Source organism: Calidris pugnax, unplaced genomic scaffold, assembly GCF_001431845.1.
Source record: "Calidris pugnax isolate Ruff unplaced genomic scaffold, ASM143184v1 scaffold73, whole genome shotgun sequence".
Taxonomy (NCBI): domain Eukaryota; kingdom Metazoa; phylum Chordata; class Aves; order Charadriiformes; family Scolopacidae; genus Calidris; species Calidris pugnax.
This window is the reverse complement of record NW_015090806.1, coordinates 568,711-587,338: the sequence shown is the minus strand read 5'-3', so window position 1 is coordinate 587,338 and position 18,628 is coordinate 568,711.

Here is an 18,628-nt window from a genome sequence, read left to right as displayed (position 1 = left end):
TACTTTTTAAATATTACTTTTACGACCTGCCACACATCCTCACACAGAAAACATTGGAGGCTTAATCTGAGCCCAAGCCTCTTTGAGTCAAGAGGCTTTTTCCAGCCACATTCTAACTTCTTCTTCAACAAGACTTTTACTCCATTCCTTTTCTTGTTTCTCTGGCATCACTTTATTGAGAAAGTTAGGAATGACTGGTACTACAGAGTGAGGTTGCACTGGTTGTCTAAACTCCTTTTAATATGAGCAGAACTGGACATTTTCTTCCAAGGGACAATTCCTGTCTTTTTATGGTAGGGAATAACATAGTTGTCCATGTGTAAATGTTTAGAGCCATTTGAGATGTTTTAGGGTATCTAAGACAACCACAGAGTTTTGACAGATATGAGACGAAACCTATAGGAGAACTGGACTCACCTGGAGGAGGATCTGGAGGACCCCAGAAGACAGCACTAGATACCTAAGTGTGGCCACTTGACTTGCCCACCAAGTGTCTAGGACAGGTAAAAGGGATAAAGAGATCATCTGGAAGTGCCTGTCGTTCTCCACTGATGATATGGAATGTGATGGTAGCATTTTGCATTGTACATGACTACTACTTGATTAATCACCCCCCTCTCCCTATAATCAGTGGAGAGAAAAACACACTTACAGTATGTAGTTTATCTCACCTCAAAGCAATCATGCCCTGAAAGTGTGTGCTTTCCTCAACTAGGTATAAAGGAAGCCAAGAATAAAAGCAGTCATATACGTGTCTACATCCTAACCTTCTAGAACTAGGTAGCATGCATTACATCATGGATGACCAGGTTTAGGCTAAACCTAAGGACTATGACAAATATTCCAGGGTGTTTACAGCCACGATCTAGGGAGTCAAACCAAATTAACAAGATCAGCCTTGCTTTCCAAATGCCTGGAAGGAAATGGAGCACTTATGGCATGATGCTGTTCCTCTTCTTGAGGTCAGTAAGGACATTGCCATCATGGTGAGAAAACTTGCTAGGAACTAATGAGTCCCTATTTGCTTGCATAAGGAAATCTACCAAAAGAAGAGAAATCCTATGATTGTGCCCATATTTGTCCTTGATCATAGTAGGTTTATGATTTAAATACCTACTTTAGTGCTATCTAGGCACCCTCTATGCATGGAGGGAAATAGATGTATCTCCATGGGACTCCACCTCCTTAACACACTAAGATCAGCTAAGTGCCTAACAGAATTTAAACTTTACTGAATTAATTTTTCACTCCAGCACCTCTGGAAAAGTGAGATAATCAAATGAATGATCCTCAGATATGGCTTCAACAGAAACATTGTGGAACTGTTCCAGAACATGAAATACTTGAGTTTGAAAGTAGGTAACCATGATAAAAAGTTAAAAGGAAACTCATTCTGCTTTTTCTATTGTCCACACTGAGGGAGAGAAAAGGAGAGGGGGGGGGAAATTAGAAGTTTGACTGTGTCATATACACAAATTTGCCACATGAAAGTGTACTGTAAAGCAATTTAATTGGGGTCCTCTGCCTCCAGCAGTCGATAAATTTAAATCAGATTTTGAAGGAGGAAAAAAAAAGAGAAGAAAAGAGGTTTTAAAGTCCTTTTCCACTTTCTTCACTAAAAGATCAGTCTTCTGGAGAAGGGGGAATGAGTGGCTGTGTAGATTATTCTGCAAAACTTTTGAGAACGCAGCATTTTATTACAATCAAATGCAAATGTCTGATATTGGAAATAATATGTATACAGCATTATTTGAAATATTTACCTATTCAGGGCATGGTCCAAGGTCCCAATAATGATTTCTTTAAAGACTTGCATCTTTTGTTATTACATAATCATGATGAGCTTCTGTTCTGTGGGGGACAAATTATTTTTGACCTGGACTACCTTTTGATTTATTAGCATTAATAAACCTGAGCACTCTTGAAGTCCCAGAACTTCTGGTTTTTGACTTAATGACCCTTGCAGATTTTTGCTAAGGCTCAATACAGGTATGATTCAACTTGACTGAACTGCCATATAATCTTACCATGGAGAGATTACCTGCATTTATATCCCCATCTTTTTGGTATTTCCAGGAGTATCTTAGTACATTTTAAAAGCAGAATTGTTTTTAAAAGGTAGCTGTGAGGTTTTTTGACATTCACAGGTTCTCTGTTATTTATTTTAAACTGCACTTCATAATTTTATTGAGAGAAAAAATAATTATCACTTCCTTTTCTGCTGAACTAGTTATCACAACAATTTGGTGTCAAAATGCTTTTGTTTTTCTTAATTGGAATGCACAAAATCTCAGCTTAAGTTATCACCCACTTATACCTGCACAATGTTCCCATGTTGTCTTATTTTTTTTGTTTTCTTAAGTCCTTGTCTCATATAAAGCTTGCCCTCTCAAAAGACATTAATGAATTAGATCAGCTTGAAGGAATGGTATGGTTTAAAGTTAGTGGGTGCTCACTGGTAGCAAATTCAAGTATATTTGTACCTTATTGACTTTGAAATTGACTTTGAAATTAATTTTGACTTTGATCTGGGGAAAAAAAAAAAAAAAAGAAGAAGAAAAAAAAAGAAAAAAGGAAGTTCTCCTTTTGAGGGATCATGGAATTGTTTATTCCATTCAGGTCAAAACATTGAAGGAGTACAGAAAATTGTCCAAAACTTCATGGTCAAAGCAATGAAACACTACAATCTTTGAAACCCCCAAAATAGATTAAGATCTCAAGCATTGCCTGAGTATTTGGATCCTGTTGTACTTCAGCCCATTGCTCAGCTTTGTATGAATCACACCTTCCCACCACGCATCTCAAACCACTTTAAACAGGTCTCTGAACTTACTTCTTGTACTAAGCCCTGACACATTTGATTCACAAAGACCAGCTGTTCACACTTGGGTTGATTAGTAAATTACTCATGAAGTAAACACACTGACTAACCACGTACCTTTCTTTCTAGAGCAAGGTGTTACTCACTGTGAGTGCAAACAGCTCATGTGTTGACTAAGCTTAGAAGGTAAGTCTCTGGCTGAGCTGGGAGTGACGTTCTCACCTCCTGCCTCTGCCCTAAGATTTGGATCTCTGTTCAGACAGTCCTCCTAGCACCATTACATGGCAGAGATGTCTAGTGAAGGGAGAGGTCTATGCTCTATGGTGAGAACTGGAACAGCGTTCGTATAGCCTGTAAAGGGGAGTGAGCCACAGACAAGCAGTGATGACCCTGCCACCTACAACTGAAGACTGTCAAGGATTTTGTCCTTCATGCTGCCATCTTAAACCCTAACTCCTTCTAGGTGTCATTCTGTTGCCTTGGAGAACTGGCACAAGGGGTGAATTTGGACCTTTGTTTTACTTCTTTTGTAAAGACAAACTCCAACGTTCGTTGGGAACAGACTTCAGCTCTCCAAATCAACAAGGAATCTGCTCTTTGAAGCTTCTCTTTAACTTTTCCTAAAAACAAAACAAGAAAAATCTGCTACAAAGCAGGCACAATGTATAGTCCTTCCAAATCCTGGATCTCTGTGTAAATATTTTCCCAACTCATCTCTTCCTTTGAACGTGACTCAGTGGCACAGATGCGGCTCAGAATTTTGCAGCAAGGCTCAAGAAGGGCTGCTTTATTGTCCTAAGAGCCAATTTCTCTAATTGCTTTCTTTTTTTGTTGTTTGTTTGTTTCATAATACCAACAAGCAGTTTTGGTCTTAGATGTCTTAGATATCCAAAAGGGCTGCTGATGAATTCCAAGGTCATTTGACTTCCGTTTATCCTTTGGAGAGATAGTTCTGCTGCTCTAATTCTTTATTTTTAAAGGCAAGAAGAAACAGCATTAATAGAAGACAAAAGCCTGCAACACAAGGAAGAAGCAGTAAACATAATTATACAGGAACTGTATAAAAATATCCTCTGCCCTCATTACAAGTTCAACAAGACTTCAAGTACAACTGTGTGAGGAATGGGAGAGGAAGATAAAGTCATTTTCCTTTGCCAGGTGAAGGTCATTTGGAGAGGTCTGATCTTTTTTTAATGCTATTCTTTACTTTTCTTTATTTTGTACAATTACTTCTGTACAGCAGCTGTTGTGATTGTATTTAAATGTGAGTGCGCACTTGGTCACCAACAAAAAATGTCTTATTTATTGGTTTGGGGTTTTGGTTTGTTTCGGGCTTTTTTCCTTCCACTTAATTTAACTTAATTTATAATTCAGTGGTGCAAAACATAATCTTTTATATTTCTATTTCCTATACAAGCTACCTGTTTTACATGAGTCTATGAAGATAATGACCACATTTGATCAAACATTTCACGGCAATAAAATCTATGTTGATTTAACCCGGATTTGTCTGGTGCTTGTCAATAATTTTCATCTCTGGATAAATAAGGACAACAAACCTGGCTAGGAACTGGATCTATGACATTACAGGACCTAGAACTTCCATCCAATAGGTAAGGCATACAGAACAGAGGAACAGCAATAATAATATTCCCATATTTCAGTGAGAAGATTGGCTCAAACATAGATTAACAGTGGGATTCATCTCACCTAACTGTAGCCTTATCAAATAGTTATCTCATTGAGAATCTGTTATCCAGGTTTCATTCTTGGTGGATCAAGAGAAATATAAAATGCAAGGCAATCTATACTGTCCTAAAGCAAGAATCAAAGCTAGATGAGATGATTTACATTAGATTAGTCTCTCTCAGTTGACCACAGAGGAAAAGTGGCAAGAATCCTAGTCCCTATCCATTGACAATGGCTGCAACCTAGAAAACTAGCTAACTTGAATACTTAATATTTAGATAACCAGACTAAATTGAGATGTTTGCCCTCAGAATTGCCTTGCCCACAAGTGCATAAAAAGGCTGTGACAATGCTGGCAGCCAAATCTGTATCTCCATAGTCTCAAACTTATTCTTTAATCTTCTCTCTGCAAGCTTACAGCAGTTCATTTCTAAGCCCTACTTCAGCCAAAGGTCTGGGTTAATTGCCAATGATCCCACTCCACATTTTGGTCCCAGTGCTGTGGCACAAGGTTTGACTCTTCCTGGGCAGAAACAATGAGAGTCAAACCAAAAAGTATTTAGATGCAAATAGGATTCTTCTCTTTCAAGTATGACTTGAAGCAACCCAAGCTTAGATGTTTAGCCAAACTTTCCAAAACAAGTAGGTCTGAAAAGTTTTACTGAAAAACATTTCAGAAAGAGGGGTTTTTTTAGGTAATTTCCTAGACATACTGCTTCAAAACTGTCTGGGAACCTAATGACAACCTTTTTTTTTGTATTGTTTCAGTGCTTGCAGAAATGACTTTACGAGTAATTCGAGACAATGACACACCAAGGGCAAAGCTGCAATGGCAGAAACTTCAGAAGGATTTCAGCTGAAAAAGGGAATGGTTTAGGAGGCAGTTTCCACATGTTTAAACTTGGTTATCCAACCCCCACCTCTGTTCCCTAACAAATGAACTCTGACTAATTAATATTACCCCTCTAATCTTCTGGGAAATAGAATTTCCCAGGTGCTATGGTGAATTCCTCTGATCAGTTCTGTATGTTCTCTTCTCCAAAGTCAGGGGAAACACAACTATGATAAATTCATCAGTATTTTAAATACAGTCATATGAGAGGTTGCCTCTCCCATCTCTCTTCACTTTGGTGTGTAAATTTTCCACTCACTCCATTAAAACAAAAAGAAGACCAACCTGCTGAGATTTGCAGAAGTGCAGTGCCAAAATACATGTCAATGTGCACAAGTAGCCTCTAATTTGTAAGCACTGCAATGTACAAGGAGATTAAAAAGAAGGAAAAAAAAGTAATAGGGAAAAATAAATCTATCTCTATCAGACTTTAAATGCAAACTGCATATAGAGACCTTGAGCAAATTAACATTCAAAGTAAGTGACCAGGCAAAAAGGGGACCGAATCTAAAATGCTGGGTGTCCTGAACTCCCAGAATTAGTAGAGTTGATGATGTGTGTATGGTAATATTTGTCCATGTGTTCAACAACAGAACACCCACTTATGTTAAAGAGGCTGAGTGTCCACTTATATGTTGCTGGAAAATACAGTTTAATTTCTAGGTAGGCTCCAGAGGGCAAATACAACAAAATGTCTGTCCTCTTAACTGCTGTTAAGTTCACTTTCCTGCAGAAGGGACATAAACAAGAAATCAGTGAGAACTTCAAACCTGAATGGAAATCATCATTGATCTGGGTTTATGTTGGGTTTTTTAATGGAAAGACATTTGAATTAATGATATATAAATGCAGTTTCTGAAGCAAGTCAAAATAACCTACTTTTGGAGAAAGTATTACTAGGATTACACTACAACATGGGACAGAGTTTTGCTCATTCATGATCTAGCACACTAAGCAAACCCACACAATGACAATCAAGACATAGTTTGCTGTCATTTTGTACCAACAGACACACTGGGGGTGTGATTCAATCACCCCCCCACATATAAGTGACATTTTTGACAGTCTTGTCTATCCCGCCTGGCTTCTCACTGCTTTTCCAGAAGGATCAAGGTCTCTCACAGCTTCACTGTATCTGTCAATCCCTTGTCTATATTGTGGATACTCAAGAAAACCTGAAATAATACTAAATATCATCTTTCAGCAAACATACACATACAGTAGAGTCTACACCGTAGTACCATTTTGATTCAGTTGCCCACACATAGGCATCTGCTGCCATTTCAGCAGCCCAGGAGTATTCTGCTCTCAATCCCTTCATCCCCCAGCCTGTATTGATACCAGGGGTTTCCCCAACCCATGTGTAGGACCCTGTACTTGGCCTTGTTGAACCTCATGAGGTTCACACAGGCCCACTTATCGAGCTTGCCCAGGTCCCTCTGGATGGTATCTCAGCTCTCAGGCGTGTCAATTGAACGACCCAGCTTGATATCATCTCCAAACTTGCTGAGGGTGGACTCGATCTCACTGTTTATGTCATTGACGAACGTATCGAGCAATGTGGAACAATGTGCTTTCTTTTATCTCCTCTCAATGCTAGTTCAAAGTGAACCTCCTAGTTTCTTGCTTTCACCTAGTTACAGAATACTCCAAAAGAGAGATGATGCCTTTTATTTTCCAATGTCACACTACATCCTTGACTTATAGTACTCAGTGCCTTGGGACTATCTTGATGACCTTATTCAGCCTTTACTTGAGTCAATAACAAAATCCTTGTGGATTTTAGTAGGACCAGGATTAATTCCAGACAACTCTGCTTATTAGGAATATTTTTGCCCCTTACTATAGGATTTCTTCTTGTAGTCCTCACAGATGTGAAGTGTGCAGTCAAGACTTTGCCAGGAGCTGTTCTGGCAGTGTGAGAGTATGGGAAATTGGTAGAGATTGCAGGGCAGTGCTCAAGCTGTTTACTGTTTTCTATTTCTTCATGATTCCCCAAAATTCTCATTTTCAAAAATGATGACAGCAACAAAACTGGTTTCCCTTCAGTCCCCAGAAACTCAAGTGACTGTTCCCCAAAACTTCTCCCATCTCACCAAAAATCCCATCCTACAACCACACTGTATGTCCACTACACAGTTGAGCAACATTCTGCCTGCTTTTAGGAGGAATCCCATGTTTCATATGAGTCCATAAATAATTACTACATGATCTAATTCTGATTTTTATCACTTATAATTTTTAGACATGTGTGTTATCTACACAGAGTTTTCATTAGGGCTTTTTCTGTATTTCAGTTTTTACTCTGTAGAGAATGTGTATGATCAGTATAAGCAGATGTTCTGATTTCATGCTCATGTTGAGGTGACATGGTGGCACAAGGAGTGGACATGTTTCATAGTCTCTTTCAGGTGATTTTTTTTTTTCTTACAACCATCTTACATCTGTTCATTTTCAATGCTCCATTTGAAATCATGGAAAGTCACTGTTTTCATTTGACTTCTAGGATCACAAAAGTTCAAGAACAAGAAAAAACCACCCTTGTTAGGTAAGATTTAAATTTTAAAATGTGTCCAGATTTTTCTCTGTACACATGAATAAGTGGATAAAGATTATAAAAGTGTGTATCAGTCCTGTGTAAGAATGGTATCAAACCAGATCAGCAGATAACAAGCATTATGAATAAGATAAAGGAATAACTTCATCTGTGGTTGCTCAATATCTTAGAATATGACAAATTGAGGAGTTTACAAAGAAATGATCAGCAGTCTGGAAAATAAATATTTCTTGTTTTATAACTTGGTGAAGCATAGAAGCTAATTTGTTGCTAAAATTTTAAAAATATGAACAGAAAAATCCACATAATTAGATGCTTAACAGTCTGGCAACAGTTCTGTTCCACTAATGAATTATCTGACTGAGGAGTCAATTAATAAAAAAATTAAAGGAGGATAATATAATTAATACTAATCAATATGGGTTTACAGAAAATAGATGCTGTCAAATGAACTTGTTTTTCTTCCCTTTAATGAGATTACAAATTTGATTGACTTCTAGAGCACATTTAACTTGCAACCACAGGGACGTTGATTACAATTATAACAATTAGACAAAATACTAAATGCATTAAGTGTTTCTAAAGCTATCTATTTGAACCTGAAATGCATGAGGAAGACAGAATAATGACTGTGCATGTAAATTCCTTATAGAGTTTCAGGTTTCAGTTCTTACCCTGACATTAGTTTATATTCTCATCAATGAGAATATATAACATCACTGATAACATTTGTAAGTAACAGGAAGATTGTAGGAAAACCAATGAAGGGGAAAATGTACCAGGATCTGGATTATTCAATCAACTGGATGCCAGCAAACAACTTATTAACAGAATAAAGGAATTTGTATATCTAAGGAGAAAATAAGTGTCTTTTCCCTATGAGATGGTGGACTCCGCTCTGTAAAGCAATGAATCTGAATGGCACTTGTTGGTCATAGGTGACAATGAGTTTGAACTTGAGGGCAGAAGGGCAAGAGTGTCTTGTGTCTAATAAACAACAGGTTATGATGTACATATTCATAAAGGTCATGTTGCATCTGTCACAGATGGGAAACAATGACAGGTGGAATATTAAGCTCCTTTCTGATGGTCCTTTTCAAGAAAGCTGTTGGTCAACTGAGTAAAGTGATGTGGCATCACTGGTCTAATAAACAACAGGTTATGATGTACATATTCATAAAGGTCATGTTGCATCTATCACAGATGGGAAACAATGACAGGTGGAATATTATGCTCCTTTCTGATGTGTCCCTTTGAAGAAAGCTGTTGATCAACTGAGTAAAGTGATGTGGCATCACTACTGTCATTCCAAAACATTCTCTGAAGCTTTGCAGAAAATGACCTGGGGGTCCTGGTGGACACCAAGTTGAACATGAGCCAACAATGTGCCCTTCCTACCAAGGTGGCAAAATGGTATCCTGGGCTGCATTAGAAGGAGTGTTGGAAGCAGAAGGTGGTCGTTCCCCTCTGCTTAGCACTGGTGAGGCCACACCTGAAGTAGTGTGTCCAGTTTTGGGCTCCTCAGTACAAAAGGGACACAGACATACTGAAGAGAGTCCAATGAAAGGTCAATGTGGTGATTTAGAATCTGGAGCATCTCTAACAGGGAAAGGATGAGAGAGTTGGGACAGTTTAGCCTGGAGAAGAGAAGGCTCAGTGGGGATTTTATCAATGTATATAAATACCTGAACGGAGGGTACAAAAAGGACAGAGCCAGGTTCTGTTCAGCGGTGCCCAGGGCCAGGACCAGAGGCCATGGGCACACACTGAAACACAGGAGACTCCCTCTGAACATCAGGAAACACTTTTTTTATTGTGAGAGTGGCCGAGTCACCCTCCCTAGAGACACTCCAGAAGTCATCTGGACGTGATCCTGGGCAACTGGTTCTAGTTAGTGTGTTATCTACACAGAGTTTTCATTAGTGTTTTTTCTGTATTTCAGTTTTTACTCTGTAGAGAATGTGTATGATCAGTATAAGCAGATGTTCTGATTTCATGCTCATGTTGAGGTGACATGGTGGCACAAGGAGTGGACATGTTTCATAGTCTCTTTCAGGTGACTTTTTTTTTTCTTACAACCATCTTACATCTGTTCATTTTCAATGCTCCATTTGAAATCATGGAAAGTCACTGTTTTCATTTGACTTCTAGGTTCACAAAAGTTCAAGAACAAGAAAAAACCACCCTTGTTAGGTAAGATTTAAATTTTAAAATGTGTCCAGATTTTTCTCTGTACACATGAATAAGTGGATAAAGATTATAAAAGTGTGTATCAGTCCTGTGTAAGAATGGTATCAAACCAGATCAGCAGATAACAAGCATTATGAATAAGATAAAGGAATAACTTCATCTGTGGTTGCTCAATATCTTAGAATATGACAAATTGAGGAGTTTACAAAGAAATGATCAGCAGTCTGGAAAATAAGTATTTCTTGTTTTATAACTTGGTGAAGCATAGAAGCTAATTTGTTGCTAAAATTTTAAAAATATGAACAGAAAAATCCACATAATTAGATGCTTAACAGTCTGGCAACAGTTCTGTTCCACTAATGAATTATCTGACTGAGGAGTCAATTAATAAAAAAATTAAAGGAGGATAATATAATTAATACTAATCAATATGGGTTTACAGAAAATAGATGCTGTCAAATGAACTTGTTTTTCTTCCCTTTAATGAGATTACAAATTTGATTGACTTCTAGAGCACATTTAACTTGCAACCACAGGGACGTTGATTACAATTATAACAATTAGACAAAATACTAAATGCATTAAGTGTTTCTAAAGCTATCTATTTGAACCTGAAATGCATGAGGAAGACAGAATAATGACTGCGCATGTAAATTCCTTATAGAGTTTCAGGTTTCAGTTCCTGCCCTGACACTAGTTTATATTCTCATCAATGAGAATATATAACATCACTGATAACATTTGTAAGTAACTGGAAGATTGTAGGAAAACCAATGAAGGGGAAAATGTACCAGGATCTGGATTATTCAATCAACTGGATGCCAGCAAACAACTTATTAACAGAATAAAGGAATTTGTATATCTAAGGAGAAAATAAGTGTCTTTTCCCTATGAGATGGTGGACTCCGCTCTGTAAAGCAATGACTCTGAATGGCACTTGTTGGTCATAGGTGACAATGAGTTTGAACTTGAGGGCAGAAGGGCAAGAGTGTCTTGTGTCTAATAAACAACAGGTTATGATGTACATATTCATAAAGGTCATGTTGCATCTATCACAGATGGGAAACAATGACAGGTGGAATATTATGCTCCTTTCTGATGTGTCCCTTTGAAGAAAGCTGTTGATCAACTGAGTAAAGTGATGTGGCATCACTACTGTCATTCCAAAACATTCTCTGAAGCTTTGCAGAAAATGACCTGGGGGTCCTGGTGGACACCAAGTTGAACATGAGCCAACAATGTGCCCTTCCTACCAAGGTGGCAAAATGGTATCCTGGGCTGCATTAGAAGGAGTGTTGGAAGCAGAAGGTGGTCGTTCCCCTCTGCTTAGCACTGGTGAGGCCACACCTGAAGTAGTGTGTCCAGTTCTGGGCTCCTCAGTACAAAAGGGACACAGACATAGCGGAAAGAGTCCAATGAAAGGTCAACATGGTGATTTAGAATCTGGAGCATCTCTAACAGGGAAAGGATGAGAGAGTTGGGACAGTTTAGCCTGGAGAAGAGAAGGCTCAGTGGGGATTTTATCAATGTATATAAATACCTGAACGGAGGGTACAAAAAGGACAGAGCCAGGTTCTGTTCAGCGTTTTATCAATGTATATAAATACCTGAAGGGAGGGTACAAAAAGGACAGAGCAAGGTTCTGTTCAGCGGTGCCCAGGGCCAGGACCAGAGGCCATGGGCACACACTGAAACACAGGAGACTCCCTCTGAACATCAGGAAACACTTTTTTTATTGTGAGAGTGGCCGAGTCACCCTCCCTAGAGACACTCCAGAAGTCATCTGGACGTGATCCTGGGCAACTGGTTCTAGTTAGCCCTGCTTGAGCAAGGGAGATGGATGAGATGACCCCCAGAGGTCCCTTCCAACTTCAACCATTCTGTGATTCTATGATTCTATGAAGTATAAGAGAATCTACCCTATAATGAAAGACACAATAAGCTAAATTTATTCATCTTAGTAACAAGATGATGCAGAGAACTGAAAAGGTTTCACCCAAGCAGAAGATTTTACTGGTTTAAGATTCAAGTTCAGCAAAACCCAGAATGGAAGAGAGATTTGTATCTTTATCACAGATAGTGATTAAGAAAGGAGCAAGTCATTAAGGCAGGCAAAGATTTTACATCCATGGCCATACAAAGTAAAACTAAGATATTATTATTACTAATTATTCTACAAGATACACTGCAGCTCATTCAGCAGTGAATCGATAGATGTTTTCTGGCCTGTGTTCTGCAGGAGTTAGATTATCTAAGCAATTGCAGCTTTTGTTTCTATGAAGCTGTGACTGTCCTGGTCTATCTCTGGCAATTTTCATGACTTACACAAGATAGATTGGCTGCTCTACTTCATACTAATTCCATATTCAGAGGATCACAAATGGAAATCCCTAGGAAAGGAGAGAAGCTGACCAAACGTGCATCATGCTCTATTTGGAAAAGAGATCCTACATGGCACAAGGGGTTTTGACACAACAAGGAACTTTGTCGAATGCTGTTCTTGCTGCTGCAACATTGATCCCTTTTACTTTTCTTTGTCAGCAAAGTATCTTCCTGATGTTCACGCCTCTAGGATGTGGTCAGGTTCCTTTTAATTAGTTATATGATAAGGACTGGTGAATAAAAGGGAGGAAGGCAACCTAGAATGGAGCTTTAGTAAAGAAGGTCTGAATCAAGGTCATGCCCACAGGAGCTATAGAAGTAGTGCTGGAAGAGGGAACCTTTCCCCTGAATTCCAGTTCCCTCTTCACCGCACTGATTAAGGTCCCTTCTTTTATCTCCCATGTGTTTTAAAGGACACATGTAAGGTAACGAAGGTAACGTGAAGTAACGAAGACCAACACTGGCAAAATGGAGTAGTGATTCTGTGAGCCTTTTTTTAAGGAGCACCATCATCACATTTTTAGGAAGGTGTTCTGAAACTCTGTAAATAAATCTGATTACCAAAGTGCAGGTAGCGCAGGTGCTTGAAAGTTTTTGTAATATAGGTTCTCTTCTGATAACCAAATCTAATCATTAGATGTTCATTTCAAAACCAGGGGCAGGAGAAAGGTTAAAATTTGAATTTTCAACTTTCTCATTTTGATATTGGAGAAAAAAATGTTTCATTTCAGAGCTGTTAAAATGATTTATTTACACTTGCTCATTCCTACGCCTTTTAGGCAGGAAACACTGATTTTTGTTGTGCTTGTGCATTTATTATAATGAAAGTAATGGTATATAATTACCTTAGGAGTATAAGTCTAAATTGTATGTTTATGTTAATATTAATATCATCATTCTATCACTAGAATGAATATTTCATGGAAAGCAATAGAATAAGGGAAGGGAAGGGAAGGGAAGGGAAGGGAAGGGTCTAAACTCTTTAAAACCACAGTTAATGAGAATTTTAACTTAGGACCCTGCTTTTATTTGGCTAAAGTTCCTGATGGCCACAGTGCAGTATAGGAGCAGACTGAAGGGAACATTCAGGGAATGACGAGACTCTGGATATATTATGAGCAATTCTGGGAACATGAAATACATTTCCCCTATAGATACAGTTTGCTGACTTTTCTATGTCTCCTTTCATGTACCCAGAATTTTTTTAACTCCCTAAAGCATTGCCTATAGTCATATTATCTGAGTGCCTACTGCCAGAAAGTAAGTTAAGAGAGCGGAGGAATTAAAAAGAAAGTGAAGGAGGGTGATACTGGAGGAAAAAAAAAAAATTCAAATCAGATAACAGGCCAGGTCTTAATTTTTCTTCTCTTTCCTTAAAACTGGTTAACTCTCTCCTGCCATAAAATTTAAATTCTGTATCTTAGGAACAGATAATTCACTCTACAGGTGCTATCCTAAAATGTTGCTGAACAGTTTGTATTCACATAAACACAGCTGAATTAAATTAAATGAATAAAAATGGAATCTCCTAGCTTTCTGACATATTAAACATTCAATAAAACTTTCCTTAAATGATTGCAGTTTGCCTGTCCTTCATTATGTAACTCTTGATTTAAATGCAGGGGCTTTTTTTTGGGAATGCGAAGGGTGAATTTCCTCATATAAACGTAACTTAAAATCTTGCTTTTCAGCCAAATGAACAGCAAGATTTTAGGTGTTTGGTGAGGCCTCAAGCTGCACAAGGGGAGGTTTAGATTGGGTATCAGGAAAAATTTCTTCACCTAAAGTGTTATCAGGCATTGGAACAGGGTCTTCAGGGAAGCGGTTGAGTCACCATCCCTGAAATTATTTAAAAGACATGTAGATGTGGTGCTGAGGGATGTGGTTTGGTGGTGGACTTGGCAGTACTAGGTTAACAGTTGCATTTGATGATCTTAAAGGTCTTTTCTATCCTAAATGATTCTACAATTCTATGAAATCCCAAAATGTAATTGTTTCTCCAAATAGAGAACAGACTTCTACTCAACATGACTGTCTTTCAGACTATATCAGCGTAGCTCTACTGGCTATGAGTGGATATTTGTTATTACTAGCTCAAACCAAACTTTGATGGTTTGTATCATGCTGTTTAATTTGTACCTATCTCTTTCTTCATATTTGAGAACACTCTCATCCTAGAGAAAGTACCAAATTGCTGGCCTTGTTTTAAAATTTCTTATGTACCCACTAATTCTCTTCGATTTCCTTCTTTCTGCAATTTTCCAGCCATTTGATGATTTTACCAAAAATAAATAGCACTGTGTCCTCTCTCTCAGCTGGAAATGTTTACCAAGGGTATCTTCAGTGTCTCCTTGCAGTAAGGACTGGGATTTCCATAGGGTTGTCTCTGTCCTAAGGTCTTTGCTGTCATTCATCCCTTGCAATTCCTCAGCATCTGAAGAAATACAGATGCAGGGGGGGGGTCATCCCTTGCAATTCCTCAGCATCTGAAGAGATGCAGATGCAGGGGGGAAAGATGAAGAGAAAAAGCCCAAAGTAAAGGCAGCAGAAATACCCTCCTGAAAACTGACTAAATATCTTCAAACATACTATGAACTATTTACTGGCAGGACTCTGGTCTTGCTAGCAAAAAGGAAAGTAAATTTTAAGCTACATTTTGAGACACCTGCAATGCTAAGTGGATATTTTCCCCTGCGAATTACATTGCAAAGAAACTTTTTGTTAAAAAACACTGAATTCTGAAATATCCGTGAGAAAATATGGAAGAAAACTGTAGGGGAAAAAAAAGAGCTAGTTTGCAAGAAAAGGTACCAAACACGTCCAAAAAGAGTGGATTTTCAGTGAGAACTGTCAGAAACCTGCTGTTACATGAAATCCTGCAGCGAGCAGCAGAGGGCGCCGAGATAAACTGATTTATTTCTAATTCTAGCCAACAATAACGGATCTGCTGGGAGTAGCATATTGAGGGGGACATACTCTATCATAGAGACCCACGCTGGATTTAAAAGGCAGAACAGGGTTGACAGTCCTTTTCTGTCCCCTGCGAATTACATTGCAAAGAAACTTTTTGTTAAAAAACACTGAATTCTGAAATATCCGTGAGAAAATATGGAAGAAAACTGTAGGGGAAAAAAAAGAGCTAGTTTGCAAGAAAAGGTACCAAACACGTCCAAAAAGAGTGGATTTTCAGTGAGAACTGTCAGAAACCTGCTGTTACATGAAATCCTGCAGCGAGCAGCAGAGGGCGCCGAGATAAACTGATTTATTTCTAATTCTAGCCAACAATAACGGATCTGCTGGGAGTAGCATATTGAGGGGGACATACTCTATCATAGAGACCCACGCTGGATTTAAAAGGCAGAACAGGGTTGACAGTCCTTTTCTGAAACAGGATCTTGACTAGGTGCAGGAAAAAGTTAAAAATAATAATAATAATAATACCGGAAATATCATATGAAATGAGAAGAGCATAACTTGTTGAATTAAGGTGGATTTTTATTTTTTTTTCTGACTTCTCACCCAAGTTTCAGGTCCTCTCCCTCCCAGGACTATTAGCAGGGGGCCTCGTGAGATGATTTGAATATTTGACCTAGGCTACACACTGAATTTAAAAGTGGGGATGTCTCCCTCCCAGGACTATTAGCAGGGGGCCTTGTGAGATGATTTGGATATTTCACCTGGGCTACACACTGCATTTAGAAGTGGGGGATGAAAGATTTAGTCTAATTATAAGGTTCATACATTGAGAGAAAAAAATAATAATGCGTGTAAATAAGAACCTGCAGCTTAATTCTAACAGGGTAAAGGCTGATATCAGCAGAGGGAATGTTTGGCTGTTTGTAACCCCCAGCCGTGGGTATAACCGGGAGGTTTTTTGGGGGGGGAAGGCATCAGCTTTGGGAAGGGAACCCCCATCAGAGGGCGCCGCTGCCCCGCTCAACGCCGCTGCGGCTGGAACGGGGGAGGAGGAGGAGGAGGAAGGAGGAAGGGGGGGGTCGGGGAGCCTTTCTCCAGCACAGGCAGGGCTGTTAAAGGCATCCCCCTTTTTTTTTTTTTTTTTTTTTTTTTAATTTTAAGCCAACCCCCCCAAAAGTCTAGACTACTCCTTTACCATTAGAGTCATTGCGGTGCCCCTGCCCGGCTCCCCCCCCGCTGAAAAAGCCTGCCCAGAGAAGGCAAAACCATGACCCCAAAACTGCTGGAAAACGCCTGCTCCCCCCCTCCTTTTAACTTTTAAAAGTGTAGCTTGTAATGGTCACTTCTGAGTGGGTGTATCGCGTTTTGGACCCCGGGTTTATTGCACGTCTCGGGTATAAATCAGTGCGGGTCTTCCCCCGCACCTAATTAGACTTAAGGAGGCTGCAGGGGTGCGAAACGAGCACCGAAAAAATGCCAAGAACCTTTATTCAATTGAATTTTCTAAACGATCACGGGAGACACCTTTGTCATGTTTTGCGAGCGCAAGCGAAATGTAATAACAGTGAGGCTCGAAAATAAGGATTTACTGGCTCTACCGTTCTGTTAGCAAAGAGCTAGTGGTGGTCACATCTATTTTAGCTTCCTTTTTTTTTTTCTTTTTTCCCTCCCCTCCCCTCCCCCAGCACGTAGAACATATTTAATACAAGGTGCCACGAAGCTGTAAAGCATTAAGCTGTCACCAAGCACATTCTCTTTGCCCTGTGCCAGCCTCCCAGGACATGACTCAAAAGACTTGAACAAAAGTGATGGCAAACTGTCCCTTTATGAGCCTGGCATTTTTCTAAGAGGGCCATTCAGACCTAGAGGTGCATGAGGACGTGTGAGGGGTGGCTGGCTGGATATCTCCTCACATCCACATGCAAAAAGAGCACCCCTTTGCTCCTTTTTCTTTTTTTTTTCAGCTTTTTTTAATTTTTTTTTTTCTTTTTTCCCTCCCCTCCCCTCCCCCAGCACGTAGAACATATTTAATACAAGGTGCCACGAAGCTGTAAAGCATTAAGCTGTCACCAAGCACATTCTCTTTGCCCTGTGCCAGCCTCCCAGGACATGACTCAAAAGACTTGAACAAAAGTGATGGCAAACTGTCCCTTTATGAGCCTGGCATTTTTCTAAGAGGGCCATTCAGACCTAGAGGTGCATGAGGACGTGTGAGGGGTGGCTGGATGGATATCTCCTCACATCCACATGCAAAAAGAGCACCCCTTTGCTCCTTTTTCTTTTTTTTTTCAGCTTTTTTTAACACTATTGCTTCGGTTGGAATGATCTGTCCAACCCACTCAAAGATGTGCCCTTTTCTCCTCCTCCTCTTCCTCCTCTGTGCAGCGGTGGCTGTGCTGAGAGAAAAAAAAGAAAAAAAGGAAAAAAAAGAACAAGAAACACCTCATATCTGCTTTAACAACTTCAACAAGACCGTGGTCCAGCTCCTCTCTTATAATATCTGGCTGTGATTTGTCTCTTGGCCTTTTGAGGGCTGAGTTTCTAGAAGAAGATGTGCACTTTGAAACGGGGAGGGCGGGGGTTAGAGAGGGGGGAGGATGCAGAGGCTGAGGGGAAAAAGGGATGTATTTAGACTTTCTGCTTTAATTTGAGGCCAACGCGAACAAAAAAAAAAAAAAAAAAAAAAAAAAAAAGAGAAAAGCCCACCCTTCCCACCAGCCAACCAAACACCACCAGAAGTGTCTCCTGATGAAGTTCTCCTCGTTTTCGAGCTTACATATATATATAAAAGCATCTTTACCTGTAGGACCTTCGAAAAGTACAAAGGACACTGAGCACTTTCCCATGTAGAACCACAAAGATTTGAGATTTGTAGGAACCTTAGAGACAGAGCTTGAAATTTCTAGAGACAGGACCTTGAATTTAGAAACACCTTCTTGCTCTCTGTCTCTCTGCCTTTCTGTTTTCCCCCTTTTTTTCTGTTTTTTCTCCCCCCTCCCGGTGCACCAGCCCTCTGCAAAGCTCAATTGTTTCCTTTCAAAGGCAGAGATGGGCTCCCCTCGCCTGCAGAATAGGTCGCCTCTTTGCGGTACAACGTGTTAAAAAAAAAAAAAAAAACAAAAAAAAAAAAAAAAAAGGGAAAATGGGAAGGAGGGTTGCCCGGGGGGGGGGGGGGGGGGGG